Raw genomic sequence first — 16567 nt, 5'->3', positions numbered from 1 at the left:
GAGCTGTTTCGTATCCTTCAGGGATGCTTCCAATGAATCAGAACACAGTAGTAGATCATCCACGTACTGTATTAATACTGATCCACTCACTGGTTGGAAAGACTGTAAACAATCATGCAAAGCCTGAGAAAATATACTTGGGCTATCTATGAATCCTTGTGGTAATCGAGTCCATGTGTATTGGACTCCTCTGTATGTAAATGCGAACAAATATTGACTGTCAGGGTGCAGAGGTACCGAAAAGAAAGCGGAGCAGAGGTCAATAACAGTGAAAAATTTCGCAGTGGGAGGGATTTGCATTAGGATGACAGCTGGATTTGGCACTACGGGGAACTGACTCTCAACTATTTTGTTAATCCCCCTTAGATCCTGCACTAGCCGGTAACCCCTCCCCCCACTCTTTTTCACAGGGAAGATGGGACTATTAGCAGTGCTGGACGTTCTTACCAGAATGCCCTGTTGTAGCAAGCGCTCTATTACTGGGTAAACTCCTAACTCCACCTCTGGCTTCAGAGGGTACTGTGGGATTTTTGGAGCTATCCTACCATCTTTTACTTGTACAACTACCGGAGCTACGTTTGCCATTAATCCAGTGTCCTCCTGTCCATCTTTAGTCCAAAGTGACTCTGGTATCTGAGATGTCATTTCTTCTACTTGGGAGGGAGTCCTATTTGTCATAGTGGTATGTGACATTCATTTTGACGGGGAGTCTAACATGTCTCGTACTTCCTGAGCGTGATTCTCAGGTATGTCCAAGAATACACCTTCAGGAGTACAATAAATGACGCACCCCATTTTACACAGTAAGTCTCTTCCCAGGAGATTGGTCGGTGCCGATGCAGCCAGCAAAAAGGAATGCTTGGTATGTAAAGGCCCTATTGTAATCTCTGCTGGTTTGCTAACAGGGTAATGCTGGACTACTCCTGTTACTCCCACGGCTGGAATTGTCCTACCAGTGGTCCTCATGCCCACTGTCGAATTTATCACTGATTTGGCCGCCCCTGTGTCTACAAGAAAGTTTAATGATTTACCAGCTACATTGATTGCAATTTCTGGTTCACTTCCAAGACTTGCAATCAATTTTACTGGCTGCAGATTACAGGTATGGCCACACCCCTATTGGGTATGGTGACCTCCCTGAATCCCGCTGGCAGCAACTACTTGTGAGGGAGTTAGCTGGGAACTACCAGAGGTTTGCCAATCTCTGTTTGGGGGGTATCTTTTTGTTTCCCCTGCATGTGGCTCATAACTCCGTTTCTGCGGACCTTGCTCCCAATGTCGTGTGTCGTGTCGTTGTCTAGGGGGTTGGTATGAGTTTCGTACATTCTTTACTCTACAATCTCGTGCCATGTGTCCCTGTTTATGACAAGAATAACAAGTAACCACACTTGACTTACCCACAGGGTTTGGCGATACAAACAAAGGCTGCCTTGTGGTCAGGGCCTGTATACTTACGGCCATTAACTTATCACTTTGTTGTTCCCTGTGTCTGGTGATGTTCCTATCGTGATCAATAGCAGCCTCTCTCAAAGTAGCCACAGACAGACCTCGCCAACATGGTTGTGTGGTCTGTACCCTAGTCTTTAATGATTCTTTTAAACCATCCATCAGTACCGATACTGCTACTTCTCGATGGTTTATGTTTGTTTTAATGTCCTCTATGCCTGTGTATTTTGCCATTTCTGATAATGCTCTGTGAAAATACTCTGCAGCTGTCTCTGACTCCTTCTGTTTAATGGAGAATATCTTGTTCCATCTGACTACCGCTGGGAAATATTCTTTTAACTGTAAGTTTATTCTTTTTACATTGTCTTTGTTGTACACATCTGTAAGAGGTACATCCTGATCTAATCCGCAATCAGCTAAAAATTGAGTTGCGTCAACATTGGAGGGTAAACATGCTCTCAGCAATATCTGCCAGTCTTTATTGTTGGGCTCTACAGTGTTACCTAAGTCTCTGATGTATTTTTGACTGGCAACTAAATCTTTTCTAGGGTCTGGGAATTCAGACACGATGGTCCTTAATTCCATTCTGGAAAATGGGCTATACATGGCAATGTTCCTCACAGGGGTGACCCCTGTTGTGTCAGTTTTCCCATTTGGAACAGCTATTACCCTAACAGGATTAACTCTAACAACATCACTCTGTGTGGGTTCTACAGCCTGTGGTGAAATGGCTTCAGCATAGTGTATGGTGCCGTACTTACCTGTAGACACGACCTCACCTATCCCTCCGCTAGGGGCCTTTGTTACTAATCTCGTGGGTGGAGCTGTGCCTACTGTGGTCTCTGCTATGGTGGCTGCTAGAGAGAGCGCTGAAATTGTTGCCGATTCGTCTTCTTGATCACACTCCTGAGGAAAGTTCAAAACAGGGTACAACTTGCACGGGTTAATACTTGCATTGGTTAATTGGTTAACATTATCTTTAACATTTATACAGTTGCTAAGTGTTTGTGTGTTACACCTTAGTGCGTCATTCTCCGCAACCAATTTCTCTCCTGATATGTATGGTGGCGGTGGGGCCGTGGCTATCAGTTTTCTGATTGAGCCAGATCCCGCCGCCTGAGCCAATCCTCTCTGTATGTCACCTTCCTGCTGCCACAACTGCAAATAATCGTAATGTTTGATTCGTCTCTTTGTTGATTTAATGAGACATATCCTTCTCCTTAAATTCGTTAACACCTCTGTGCTGAAGCTACCTACTCTTGGGAATTTCTCCCCGTCATGTACTGTCATTCTCTCCCATTCATCACATAAAGCTTCTGTGTGACTTCCGTATTTCTCACACATTACATACCTTGCCGACCCAATTGGTCGGTTCACTGAATCAACCCGAACCGAGGTTGATCGCCCCCTACCTGAACAAGTGGCCCCCATAGTTCGAAGGTGTTGCTTTATTTAACCAACCCTTACGCAAACCAAATGTCCAAAATAGGCTGACGGTGGCGGTTTACCGAGTACCCCACTCACTCGCCCACGCCGACCAATACGACCTGATCACACCGATATGGTGCTGGCGTACTCGACCTAGGGCCCCTGCGACCTGAACCTCTATTTACTGGAACCTGTGAGGGTGCTCCGAAGAACACTTACTCTTTCCAGTAACTATTGGTTGCTGGATAGTTCCTGAGTGAGCAGCGAACTTCCCTTAAAATAAAAAAAATTACACAAATCACGTTAGAATGTACAAATAGCGTTTATGACCTTCGTACACAAATAGTACCGGTCAGGTTTACTAATGCACACAATTACGTGCGGTACAATCGTTTAGTACACAAGCAACTAATCTTATGTACTGAGCGACCAGTGGAATCGAAAATTACGGCTGCGAATTCCTTCAGCCAGAGCTTATATGGCCTATATGGGTGTTGCACCAACCCTTTCTTGGTGTTGTGCCTGTGGACTGTATACCGGACTTCCTTGTCTGCTGTACCTGAACCTGTTGGTCTGCTATGACCTCCTGGCCTGTTACAGTATGACCTCCTGGTCTGCTACACTCTAATGCTCAAATTGTATATTTAACCAGGGATGCCTCCCTAGCCACCATGTACGTCACTTACACGCATGTACCTCACGAGTACTCGACTTTTCTTGTGGTTCAACCTGTAAAATTGTATACAACACACTCACTCACCACATGTACACTTTTGTTTCTATTTCTATTTCTGCGCAGAAATTTCTCTTTAGACCAGATATGTTACAAATTAGGAGAAGGATTTTTTTTTTGCGCGATTTATCGCCTGGCGTTATTTACCGCGTGGCGCTACTTATCGCGTTGAGAGGAGAGAAAAAAAACTTGTGATTTGAGTTACGTGGGCGTACCCGTACGCTCCGTTGCGTATTATACGCTGCGTGCGTCGGCCCTTTTATTGCGTACGCAAGTCTCAGTCTTTTGTTAGACACGTGTACGCAAAGCAAAGATCCACCGTAACACAATTTATACGTTTATCAACTATAGAACTGGCAAACAGGAGAGTGACATACGAAAATACACCAATGAAAAGGAAATGCAGATATATATGTGTGCGTGCGTGTGTACGCAAGACAGAAAAATAAACAGTTTTAAAAAGACACTATTGTTTTGTTCTTACCTCCGGTTCCCGGATTCCTTCAGCACCCTTTACTAAGAGAAGCAGACGCTTATCCAAACAGCACTACGAGGAATATGATCTCCCGCCCTTTGCTGCTGGATAATGTCTGCTGAAATTACCTAGTGCAGATATGTGAAGGACAGGGCGAGCCGCCAATTGATAAAGCTAAATATTTATCGTATATAATACCCTTTATGAGGTCTAAGAACACTGTACGCTATTTATGTATGAAGTACCGTAAGGGTACGCTAGTTGCGTAACAATCGCTTTGCCGTGATCGAGACGCTCAAGCGTCACGTTCACTCACGGCCAAGAGATCACAGGCAGGCACGTTATTGGCTGTTAACTAAAGTAATGATTCGCTATAGCGTAGCTAACGCTCGGGACCACGAGGAGATCACCAGCGGAGCTGATGCTCACTATATTAAACCTTTGTATCTAAACCATAAACAGTGTATTGTGCAGTAAAACCTTAGTGTAATGTTAGAGAGTAAATGCAACACAGTATAACCTTATTACCTTAAAAGCTGTTTGAGCGTCACCGACGCTCTGAGAATACTTAATACTATAAGAAACACACAGATACCGTGCTCAGGGTCCAACGCCTAAAATATATATTATGAATGCTATACTTGCAAAAGAGTTAAACACAATACAAGTCATACACTACAATATAACATAGACTACCTAGCCAGATAACTACACAGGAAATACAATACAATACAATTTAAGGGAAAATGAGTGAGAAAGAGAAGGAGAGAGAGAGAGAGAGAAATTGAGAGAGATTGGCCCACAATAACAAGAAGATCAATATAGCTGCGGAGAAACACTTACGCACAAGGGGAAACGATCGCATGCGCCTCGATATCCAGCTCCCGATTATCAGCAATGAGAACCGTTGAAGAGAGTGAACTGGATATGGTCGGCCTGCCTATTTATGCCCCACACACAATGCAATTCAATGGTCCCTACAATCTTATTGTTCATTGGACACAGGAATTCGGCTTCGCATTATAACAAAAGGTCATAGGTTGATTCATACAGGTGGGCTGTGACTATTTCCAACAGCTCAGGTGGGAGGGAAACTGGGTTTCCCGCCGCATGGGTAATAAAGTGCAAATAAAGTAAATGTTCATAAACTTCTTATGTCCATAACTATTCGCACGAGCGATTGATCTGCTTCAAACCAACACCGGAATATTTCTAATTAAATATTCTTCCGATGGATACTAAACACCACTGTATTACTCCTGTCTGACCCTTCGTATCAAACAAAGAGGGATTTCTCTGTTCATGAACATTCTATATTAACCAAACTTGCAGAATCTATCAAAGGGACCATGATCTACAAAATACATTATATAGTGAAAATATGTAATGATTGAGTCGCACGCTACGATCGCATAAACTCTACCGTAAATACGCATACCATGCGCCTGCGGGTGCCCGCGACTGTGAGTATGCGCACGTACGGGAGAGCGTACGCATGCGCAGCACGGACCTGTGTGAGGTGCAAATATGGTAGTGTGCATAGAGATATTTTTCTGACTTTGACAGTGCTGACAGTTGATTTGGATATAAACTGTCTGGAATGTTACCTTTATTCTTTATTGTTTTGTTACCTACTACACATTGGGGGTAATTCTGAGTTGATCGCAGCAGGAACTTTGGAAGCAGTTGGGCAAAACCATGTGCACTCTCAGGGGAGGTGGATATAACATGTGCAGAGAGAGATAGATTTGGGTGTGGTGAGTTCAATCTGCAATCTAAATTGCAGTGTAAAAATAAAGCAGCCAGTATTTACCCTGCGCAGAAACAAAATAACCCACCCAAATCTAACTATCTCTGCAAATGTTATATCTGCCCCCCCCTGCAGTGCACATGGTTTTGCCCAACTGCTAAAAAATGTCCTGCTGCGATCAACTTGGAATTACCCCCATTATGTTTTGTAGCATGTCTCACTTTATACTCATTACCGGTGTCTATGGTGTTTACTCCAGTAATGCACACTGATGGTTGGTGACAATACTTACCATCTATCGCACCAGGCAGATTGAGTGTTGGCAAAACTAAGAAAAAGGATATACTGGCGCCGGCTGAAGTTCAAATAATGAATGGATAAAGGTTTTCAATAGGAAATTATTTCATACATTTATTACAAAATAAAAGATGGTTAGACACATAAAAAATCTAAGTTTCAGAAAAGTATGGATTAAAATGCTTGAGAGCCTCTCAAATATAAACATTTGACCACTTCTATCACCACTGAAACAATAAGCACTTATTTTCTGCTTAGGACTGGTTCCTCCAAAAGGTCCTCAATAGATTATAGGTGTAGATATTACCATTTTCTTAGGAAGAGTCCCCTTGATTCTCAATTACAAGATGAGGTCCAGTAGCAGCAGGGGTATGTCCAGAGTTTCCAGATGGACAGCGCTTATGAAGATCCTAGGGACTTCAAAAGTCCAATTGTTGCCAGATTATTGAGGATAGCAGTGGGTGTAGTGTCTGTGGTCAGAGATAAAAGGCTCAACGCGTTTCACTGGTCTTAGTGGCTGCCAGCTTCCTCAGGAGATGCTCCCTCCAAGCTGAAGTGTGTGTATGCCATGTCCACCCTCCAAGCTAAAGTGTGTGTATACCATGTCACCCCCATCCAAGCTGAAGTGTGTGTATGCCATGTCTCCCCTCCAAGCTAAAGTGTGTGTATACCATGTCACCCCCATCCAAGCTGAAGTGTGTGTATGCCATGTCTCCCCTCTACCCTCCAAGCTAAAGTGTGTGTGTCTCCTCTTGTACCATCCCAGGCCCCAGTATGTGTCACTATATCCCTTTCAGGCCCCTCTGTGTATGTCACCATGTCACCCCAAGACAGTGACAGCTCGACGGCCATTTGAGTGGAGTGGCGGGACACAGGACTGATCTCGAAGGAGACCCCCAGGCACATAAAGATGGGATCCAGACCCAGCCCACAGTCAAGAGCTTTGCCGGTGGTGACACTATCAGCTCCGAGTTCTGTCGCACACAATCACTGATAGAAACCCACGTGTGACAGACTGCTGCCTCTTCCTGAAGAAGTGAGGAGGCACTGCACATATCTGGTAAGTGATGGTTGGGGGGATATAGAGCATTTGTTTATTCTAATCTATTTTTTAGGCCCCTGTCCTCAGCCTCCCTGTAACTCCCTCTTCAGTACCTCGCCCCTGATGATCCCTCTAACTCCCTGTCAGTGTCCCTACCCTCACCCTTCCTCTAACACCCAGTCAGCATCCATGCACTCACTCTCCCTATAACACCCCATCAGCGTCCCTGCCCTCATCCTCCCTGTCAGCGTCCCTGCCCTCACCCTCCCCATCAGCTTTCCTGCCCTCACCCTCCCTGTCGCTCCCCCTCAGCATCCCTGCCCTCACCCTCTATGTGACTCTCCAAGTAGTGGGAATAAGAAAGGGAAAGAGGGGAGGGAAATAGATGGGGAAAAGGGGAGCTGAGAGAGAGGACTAAAAAGAGAGAAGAAAAAATATCCTCTGGCAGTGCTGGGGAAAATAGCTTAAAAAATAAACAGAAACCCAGGCAATGTTGGACATAAGTATAAGAGACACTACTATGTCGCGTAATATGAATCATGGGGACTACATACGGTGTAATGTGAATAAGATTGTGCTACAGTGTGGTGTAATTTGAATTGAAAGTACTGTTCTCAGGTGCTATTGTGTCCACACCCCTTCCTTGTGAGACCACACCCCTCTTTTGTGATGCACACTGTAATGTGTAGGAGTTAAGGGAGGGAGGGCGCAATTTTATAGTTTGCAGGAGGGCACCGAACACCCTTGCACCGGCCATGAGTGGCGCCTGCACAGGACACATCTCAAGTGAGAGAGGGGGCAGATATATATATATAAAGGCAAAATAGCTAGGCACTCCGTGTGTCTGTATAAAAAGCTACTTGCTCCGGTGCCCCTCCTTCTTAGATATACATACAGCCAGATCAGGGATGGCACTCGTGGAGTTTAATGTCCGAAAAGAAATGGCAACGCTAACAGCGTGCTTCAATCGACGTTTCGGAGCTATGCTCCTTTATCAAGATTAACAGACATAAGATAAAATACAACATTTATAGTGCTTACCAGAAATGTGATAGTGTTTCCGGACGCCCGCCATACACGGAGTCCCGGTGACCTCACTCACGCACGTCAGCGCTGGTGGACCCGTCCGTCACCTGTATACATCATAGGGGAATTGCCATTCACACTGACATTGCACGTCATGTGACTGGCTGGGATCCCCTGTTCAAAACAAATAAATAACAAACCCATCACCAAGGTGAATTATAAAAACAATACAAAAATAGGGCATCACGGAGGAAGGCTGCTTCTGACATAGCATCTAAATTATGTTATGTGTACATAACTTGCATCAATAATGTCGGCATCAGGGCTGATGTATGTTCCAAATATTATATCATTGCTATATATAATGAGTAATTTAAAGACCCAATTATACATACCATGGGCAGTCTGTAATACTGAGATCCACTTTGATTCTCGCTGGAGGAGTAAACGTCCTCTGTCACCTCCCCTAGGATTGGGGGGGGGGGGCAATCTATGATTTTATGTCTCATAGATGCTAATGAGTGTTGGTATTCTTTAAAGTGGCGAGCCACAGGCTGCTCTGATCCTTTCCCATCCAAGGCTGCACGAACGCTGGATCTATGCATGGCAATACGTTCTTTTAACTGTCTGATTGTCTTTCCAACATAAAACTTACCGCAGGGGCACCTGATGTAATATACCACAAACCTCGTACTGCATGTCATGGGATAATTAATATAGAACTTTTTTACCTGACATTGGATGACAAAACGTATTCCCTACTTCGAGGGCACTACAGGTTGTACAGCCTGTACACTTATAATTACCCGGTTTACGTGTCAAGAAATGGGTAGGCGTGGATGTAAACATAGAAATGTCATTATGAATGACAGCATCTTTGATGTTTTTGCCTCGCTTATAAGATGGTAAAATCTGAACACCTTTCAAAATTGGTAATTTCTTATCCTCTGTGACTATGGGCCACATTCTACGTGCTGTAGTCAATAATGGACCACTCATAGTTGTAAAGTCCTGAGACCAAACCGCTCTATTAGTGTCAGTTTTTTTAGTGGTATGGATCAATGTTTCCTGCCGATCCAGAGAAAGTACCTTCTGTTTAGCTCTCTTCAATGAGGATAGGTTATACCCACTCTGGCGGAATTTCCTAAGCATATTATCATTCTGAATGGCTGCATCTCCCGGATCACTGCAGATTCTGTAGATCCTAAGGAATTGAGAAAAGGGTAATGACCTCTTGGATGGGTAAGGATGATGACTGCTACCGTGCAGTATGGTGTTGCGATCTGTTTCCTTGTAATACATACTGGTCTGTAATTGGTGATCATAGGTAAGACTTACTTGCACATCCAAATAATGAACTGATGTATCACTACACGTATAAGTAAATTTGATAGAGGTGATAGAGGTGTCCTGCGTATTGATATCTTTCATGATTTGTTCAAATACTTCCTGTGTCCCAGTCCAAATGAGGAAAATATCGTCGATATAATGACAGTAGGTGTATATGTTTGATGCTATCAGCGGGTTAGAAAAAAACAGATCTTTTTCTACTTCATGCATGAAGATATTAGCTACACTGGGAGCTTCACAAGAACCCATCACTACACCCGAGCACTGCAAATATTATTACCTGTCAAATAAAAAATAATTATGTGTTACTGCGATATCTAATAACTGTATATAAAACTCTACATCCGGTCCTGTATATAGTAAGTTATTATTTATCGCTCGCCTAATGGCTGCCAATCCTCGTGAATGAGGGATGTTAGTATATAGGCTTATAACACCAATGGTGATACAGTTTAAGAAAAATAAACTTGCAACTGTTGATCGTGATTATGCTGAAATTAAGGTTTACAGCTGGGTGTACAACAAGGAATCCAGATCCCAAACCCGCCCACATTACAGAAATGGAAGGAGGCCACAGTTCGACACAGATACCTCAGGTGGAGCAGCATCTTCGGGTGAGGGAGAAGGAGTGACAGGACATGATGTATCTACCGCACAAAAGCCCCCTTTAGGGGTAACTACCAGGGCCCAGAAGGATCCCGGCAGAGGAAAAGCAGCTGCCACGGGGGTCAGTGGGTGAGGAAATACAAAAAAGAAGAACTACAGGAAGACCTAGTATTTAATTTATCAACTAGAATTCTTACAGATACTGAGAAAACAGTACTTAATAAAGGACTTTCCTTTGTCCCCACCAATTTTCCGGACACTTTTCAGAATAAGGTAGACCTACACAAATTTGGACTAAGACTTCGTGAACATTTTGGTTCCTAAGGAGATCCTGTTACACCGGGACCACCGGTATATAGATCATCGAAATTTGACTCTATTTCATCTAATATAGCCTTGAAAAGTTTTACTAATCATATGGAAACCACCATAGATACATTAGGTAAAAATCAATCAGATGTCCATAGGAATTTATATTTGCAGAGAGAAAAGCACTAAAAGATTTAGGAAGATACCAGGACATTGTCATTCGCCCCGCCGATAAAGGCGGGTGCATAGTAGTGCAAGACTTGGATAAATACAAGGATGAAATTTAGACAACTCTCTGATGAAGCTGTATACAGGAAACTACCCAAGGATCCTACCATGATCTATAAACAAGAAGTGGATAGTTTTCTTGACTTTACTGAAAAAAAATGGTACAATATCCTCTAAAATGAAAGAATCTCTGGTGCAGGGTAGGCTTAAGATGCCGTTATTATACACTATCCCCAAGCTGCACAAGGACCCAGTTAGTCCTCCTGGTAGATCCATCATTGCGGCCAGGGATTCTTTATTTTATACTATATCACAGTACCTTGATTGGTTCTTACAGCCTATTGTACAGCAACAATTCACTTATTTGAAAGACACAACATCATTCAAACTAAAACTTAAAAATTTGGACAATCTCCCCCAGAATTGCCTGATGTGCACCATTGATGTTATAAGCCTATATACTAACATCCCTCATTCATGAGGATTGTCAGCCATTAGGCGAGTTATAAATAATAACTTACTATATACAGGACCGGATATAGAGTTTTATATTCAGCGATTAGATATCGCATTAACACATAATTATTTTTTATTTGACAGGAAATATTATTTGCAGTGCTCGGGTGTAGTGATGGGTTCTTGTGTAGCTCCCAGTGTAGCTAATATCTTCATGCATAAAGTAGAAATAGATCTGTTTTTTTCTAACCCGTTGATAGCATCAAACATATACACCTACTGTCGTTATATCGATTATATTTTCCTCATTTGGCCTGGGACACAGGAAGTATTTTAACAAATCATGAAAGATATTTATAAGCAGGACACCTCTATCAAATTTACTTATACGTGTAGTGATACATCAGTTCATTATTTGGATGTGCAAGTAAGTCTTACCTATGATCACCAATTACAGACCAGTATGTATTACAAGGAAACAGATCGCAACACCATACTGCACGGTAGCAGCCATCATCCTTACCCATCCAAGAGGTCATTACCCTTTTCTCAATTCCTTAGGATCTACAGAATCTGCAGTGATTCGGGAGATGCAGCCATTCAGAATGATAATATGCTTAGGAAATTCCTCCAGAGGGGGTATAACCTATCCTCATTGAAGAGAGCTAAACAGAAGGTACATTCTCTGGATCGGCAGGAAACATTGATCCATACCACTAAAAAAAACTGACACTAATAGAGTGGTTTGGTCTCAGGACTTCAAAACTATGAGTGGTCCTTTATTGACTACAGCACGTAGAATGTGGCCCATAGTCACAGAGGATAAGAAATTACCAATATTGAAAGGTGCTAAGATTTTACCATCTTATAAGCGGGGCAAAAACATCAAAGATGCTGTCATTCATAATATGTTTACATCCACGCCTACCCATTTCTTGACACGTTAACCGGGTATTTATAAGTGTACAGGCTGTACAACCTGTAGTGCCCTCGAAGTAGGGAATACGTTTTGTCATCCAATGTCAGGTAAAAAAGTTCTATATTAATTATCCCATGACATGCAGTACGAGGTTTGTGGTATATTACATCAGGCGCCCCTGCGGTAAGTTTTATGTTGGAAAGACAATCAGACAGTTAAAAGAACGTATTGCCATGCATAGATCCAGCGTTCGTGCAGCCTTGGATGGGAAAGGATCAGAGCAGCCTGTGGCTCGCCACTTTAAAGAATACCAACACTCATTAGCATCTATGAGATATAAAATCATAGATTGGGTCCCCCCCAATCCTAGGGGAGCTAACAGAGTACGTTTACTCCTCCAGCGAGAATCAAAGTGGATCTCAGTTTTACAGACTGTACAACTGTTTGGTCTAAATGAGATGGTTTCATTCTCATCATTTTTATAATCTTATACTGTTATATAGTGCCTATTTCTGCATTGATATGTCGTGCTTATGATTTATGATGGACATAATTAAGGTATATTTCATTATTTTTAGTAATATGGCCCATGGTATGTATAATTGGGTCTTTAAATTACTCATTATATATATAGCAATGATATAATATTTAGAACATACATCAGCCCTGATGCCGACATTATTGATGCAAGTTATGTACACATAACGTAATTTAGATGCTATGTCAGAAGCAGCCTTCCTCCGTGATGCCCTATATTTGTATTGTTTTTATAATTCACCTTGGTGATGGGTTTGCTATTTATTTGTTTTAAACAGGGGATCCCTGCCAGTCACATGACGTGCAATGTCAGTGTGAATGGCAATTCCCCTATGACGTATACAGGTGTATCATGTGACTATTCCCCGGAAGTCGGACGGGTCCACCAGCGCCGACGTGCGTAAGTGAAGTCACCGGGACTCCGTGTGTGGCGGAAACACTTTCACATTTCTGGTAAGCACTATAAATGTTGTATTTTTTCTTATGTCTGTTAATCTTGGTAAAGGAGCATAGCTCCGAAACGTCGATTGCAGCATGCTGTTAGCGTTGTATTTTCTTTTCGGACGTTAGACTCCACGAGTGCCATCCTTGATCTGGTTGTATATATACAGTATATATATATATATATACACAACAAATGTACCGGCTCTCCCATCAACCATATTCAATGTAGCGTTGGGTGCCCGTGCTATATAAGCAATTCACTTCTCCAAATGCACAGCACTCCAGGCGACTTATAAATAACGACAGACAGCAGTGATACAGCAACGTTTTAATGTTATTCACATTGTCCTCAGGCTTACAATCAATGTAACACATACTCACATAAATAGAGACCTCACCAGGTGTGAAACGCCGTCTCTCCGGAAGCGGGACAATCACCCGCCCGGCGGCGTGTCCGTCAATGATGACGTCATCCATGTGCTCCCCAGTCACCATAGCAACCATAAACACTGTCACTGAATGCATAACGTTCTAAAAAAATGCATACAGCATATAACATTAGACCTGCTAATCAGTTGTTACAAATGCTTCTAGCTCATCTTCCTATATATACAAATAGAGACCTAACTAGAGCCACATAATGACAGCAATATATTATCTAAAATAACTCAAACTCAAATTCTCATTTAAACCCCGGGGTGACACAGTGTCCAGGCGTTGGATCCACTGCGCCTCTCTCTGCAACAATTTTAACCCCTGGTTGCCACCTCTTAATGACGGCACAATGTGATCTATCATTCTGTATCTTACAGATGTCAATGAATGGCGGGCCACACAGAAGTGACGTGCGACGGGTTGATCGCTCTTACCAGTGTGGATAGCCGCCTTAATAGCCGACCTGTGGGCTGTCATACGTTCTTTGAAAGTTCTCTCTGTCTTTCCAATGTATGACAGCCCACAGGGGCAAATCAATTGATATACTACAAAGCGCGACCCACATGTGAGTCGATGTTGGATTTGGTACGTTTTCCCAGTGTGAGGGTGTTGGAATTTGTCTCCTGATATTAGAAGTTTTTAAATGCACAAATGATTATGATGGACCAGACATTTCGTTATGTTTGAAATTATTGGAAATGATGCTGTGTAAAAACTACTTTCTATATGACGGCAGATTCTATTTACAGCGTCAGGGGTGTGCGATGGGGTCCAGTGTGGCCCCGTCGTACTGAAACATATACATGTTTGGAGTTGAGGAGGAATTGTTTTTTGTTGACACAGAGATATCACGAGACATAATTTTTTTCTGCAGATATATAGATGATTTGCTAGTGATCTGGCAGGGTACTGAGGAGTCTTTTGTTTCCATTATAGAGGCACACAATAATAGGGAACACCCTATTAAACTTACGTACTCAATGTTTGCTGAAACAATTCAGTTTTTAGATGTGCAATTGACCATCTCTGGGGGGAGAATATCTACATCATTGTTTTCAAAAGCCACAGACAGGAATTAACCTACTACACTTTAAAAGCTGTCACCCTTTACCCCTTAAGCGGGGCCTTCCCTATTCTCAATTTTTGAGGGCCAAGCGCATTACATCAGACCCTAAGTTAGCAGTAGAACAAATAGAGGATATGGCAAAAAAAATTCTCGCGAGAGGGTACCATCCTGCTTTGTTACAGAAAGCCAAAACTAAAGCTTTGGCTTTAGATAGACAACAACTACTATATCCACAAAAAAATCGGTTACAAAAACCATGTATTCCATGGGTACAAGAATTTAATTCTGTCAGTAATTCAATTAACGGTTCAGTTAAAAGACATTGGAACCTTATACAATCAGATCCGGATTTAAAATTGACCAATACTAGAATTATGTCTAGTTATAAAAGAACTAGAAATCTACGGGATATATTAGTCAGAACAGACATCTTTGACCCTAAGCCACAATCTGAGTTTCATGGCATGAGACTAGGGTGCTATAAATGCACATGCACCACCTGCCAGTTTCTAATATCAGGAGACAAATTCCAACACCCTCACACTGGGAAAACGTACCAAATCCAACTATTTATGTGAGTATGTGTTACATTGATTGTAAGCCTGAGGACAATGTGAATAACATTGAAACGTTGCTGTATCACTGCTGTCTGTCGTTATTTATAAGTCGCCTGGAGTGCTGTGCCTTTGGAGAAGTATATATATATATATAATGTGCCACCCCAGCCAAAAACCTCACCGCACGTCACTGATCCACGGGACAACATGCCATGTGCTTCACCTGGCCAGCATAATTTATTATAGCCTACTGGCCCCTCCTTCACCTGGTGCTGCAGTCACTGAGAGTTCAGCTACTGCCTGCCATCACCGATCTCTTGTTTCAAACACCCAGGCACCTTCACGTACTGCCTGAGAGGAGCTGCATGCTGTCACTGTAGCTCCCCCTACAGGCAGCCAGCAGCCATCTATCAGTTAGTATAAGGAGGGAACTGCAGCTGCTGTGATACAGGTGCAGCTCCTCCATAAACACAATAAAAAATGATTTTAAAAATGATGGATCAGCGGTCAGGGGGGGTTTCTAGGTACTCGGAAACACCCCGCTGCATGCGCTTGTGCACGAGGGGCTGCTAAAATATCTAAGGTGCTGCTTTTTTAAAAAATAAAATATGAATAAAATAAACAAGACACACAGGTGTGCTCACATGCGGGTAACTGGGAGCTGTGAACAACAAAAATAAGGCATCTGCCACAAAATATATAAACAAAAATGCAATTAAAAAATGAAATAAAAGATACCTACAAGATTTTCACAAAATAAATCTCCAGACTCCGTGGAGGGAAAAATACAATCTTAATCCTATGGTATAAAACAATTTATTTGCATCCCAGCATTAAATCCGAGATTATCTTAATCCCTGATAATGGAGAAGGGGGTACAAATTCGGAAGCTTTGGTCCCTAGTTTTTCAGTTTATCCAGTAATGATGTAATTATTATACATTTGCTCGGTTAAAGTCCTTCCTGTTCCACCCCCAAGATAGGAGTGGAGGTGAAAGCCTATGTTTTGTTCCTGATTGCGTGTGCCTCTCTAATCACCTTCTTGACACTGTCCTCTTCCTCTTGCCTCTTCTCATAATGTGAAAAGTCATCAAATATGGAAGTAGTATGTTTGTAGCTAGCTATGATTCTGAGAACTTGGCAAGCTTTTTCCAGGGGGACCACCTGTCGCTGAAATGATGGATTTAGTAATCTGTGCCTGTCCTGTTTAAACATCATAAGGGTGGGTGGGAGGACCCAAAGACTTCCATCTTGCACCTCTTTTTTTTCTATGCATTATGTGCTCTTTGGGGCCTAGTTTTTAAAACTGCCATCCTGTCTGCCACTGCAGTGCCACCCCTAGATGGGCCAGGTGTTTGTGCCGCCCACTTGTGTCGCTTAGCTCAGTCATCTAGCTACCTCGGTGCAACCTTTTGGCCTAAAAACAATATTGTGAGGAGTGAGGTGTTTAGAATAGACTGGAAA

The sequence above is a fragment of the Pseudophryne corroboree genome, chromosome 8, assembly GCF_028390025.1.
Source record: "Pseudophryne corroboree isolate aPseCor3 chromosome 8, aPseCor3.hap2, whole genome shotgun sequence".
Classification (NCBI taxonomy): Eukaryota; Metazoa; Chordata; class Amphibia; order Anura; family Myobatrachidae; genus Pseudophryne; species Pseudophryne corroboree.
Note: the sequence above shows the minus strand (reverse complement) of the source record.